Here is a 1,930-nt window from a genome sequence, read left to right as displayed (position 1 = left end):
CATCACAATCCACTTTTGCTTTGGACCACTTTTGCTTTTTAGTTACTTTTTACTTTTGTCCTTTGCTTTTTCAGTTTGTACCTTCCAGACCTGTCAGACGTTGCCACCCAGCCACTACATATCCTCTGCTATTCCATGTTTCCTTATTTAGTAACTGTCTACTTTCCACATGCACCCAAAACACCTTGTCCCCTATTTTCACGTACACAGCCACATGTCGATCAATTTTACGCCCACTAGTCAGTAGAGTACACCTTTAATTTCCTGCCTAGGTAGAATCTCAACCCAAAAGCGTGGTAGCTAACTAAAACCACCTAGGAATATCACCACAGTTATCCCAACGTGTCCATCCTTGTGGGATTTGACCCTTACATCCACTATACTAGACAGTAGAAGTGGGTTGAGGAATTTTATTGATACTCAGGTTCAGGTTGTCGTGCCAACGACTCAGCTCGGTTAGGATTTTCATCCCGATCAGATGAATAAACCCTTGCTTTAACACACCCGGCTGAAAACCTAGAGCTCTTATGCTGTTGACATGCCAGAACGAGTGGTCACGAGTAGTGACGAAGAGCAAGACATCATAGAGGGACCAATACCAATACCACTGATTCAGTTCGAAGAGGAACACAAGAATATGGTTGATCCAGTTCATGACAATCCAGAGCTCGCAACGTTGAACGCGCATGCCAACGTAGATCCTCCGCAAGCCATAATGGTCACTCCAGGCCAAACAGCCTGTAATGTTAGACTCCATGTTATTGCAATTCTGCCAACCTACTGTGGGAAGAGTTACGAGGGACCCTACAAGTTCCTTAATGAATTCTGCAAGATTTGTAAGGCACAGAGGAGACCAACGGGGGCAACGAAGGATGATTACCGACTGAAGGCTCTAACGTTTGTCCTGAAGGGGGAGGCCAACACTTGGTTCATGCGCCTACCAGCCGACTCCATCAACACATGGGCCGACTTCAAGTCAGCATTCCTGTCTGAATATTTTCCTTGGTCAAAGACAAGTGCACTGAAGAGGAAGATATCATGCATTAAGCAAGAGTATGATGAGACCCTGAGCGAGTACTGGGACAAATACATGAGTCTTTTGGAGTCATGCCCAAACCATCGCCATGAAGGAGATAGAGGTGCATCACACATTCTACGAAGGGGTGAACAAGGAAACTAAAGATCTGGCAAATTCGTCGTCAGGTGGAGACTTCACGACGCTGAGGGTCAGTGAGGCAAAGAAGGTCTTGAACAAATTGTTGAATGCAAAGAAGACGTACGACCACACAAGGGACGAGTACAATAGGGAGAAAATAGCGAGTGCTTCGGCTACTAACCAGGAAGAGATGATGGATCTAAAAATGGAAAAATAAAGAAGGAGCTACTGAGCGCAATTAAGCAGAATACACCACCACCTTCTCCAATTGGAGGCAACCAGGCTCCAGAGATGCCTTACAACCAGCCAACCGACCTGCCTAATATGGAGCAAGCCAATGCCGCAGGCTACTACAATTCAAATGGGAATTGGATTCTGGGAAAGCAGCGAGACGCACCATAGAGGGACCACCCAAATATTCGATGGGAAGATGGGACCAAGGGCAGAACCAACCCAACCCCAACCAGAACCAAAATTTCAACCGTGGCCCAACTAATCCTGACCACCAGTCTAACTGGGCAGGAAGGAACCAACAACCTCAGAACCAAAACCCCCAAAACCAGAATCCGAACCATGTATATGTACCCCCCCCACCAGAGGAACTACCAAAACTACCAGAACTAGTATAACAAGGTCCTCAAAACCAGAACCAAAATCAGTCCCATAACCAAAACCAAAATCAGTTTCAAGGCCAAAACCAATTCCAAAACCAGAACCAGAACCAACACAACCAAGACCAGTACAACCCTCCTGCCCAGTATAACCAATACCCAC

The sequence above is a fragment of the Salvia hispanica genome, chromosome 2 (assembly GCF_023119035.1).
Source record: "Salvia hispanica cultivar TCC Black 2014 chromosome 2, UniMelb_Shisp_WGS_1.0, whole genome shotgun sequence".
Taxonomy (NCBI): Eukaryota; Viridiplantae; Streptophyta; class Magnoliopsida; order Lamiales; family Lamiaceae; genus Salvia; species Salvia hispanica.
Note: the sequence above shows the minus strand (reverse complement) of the source record.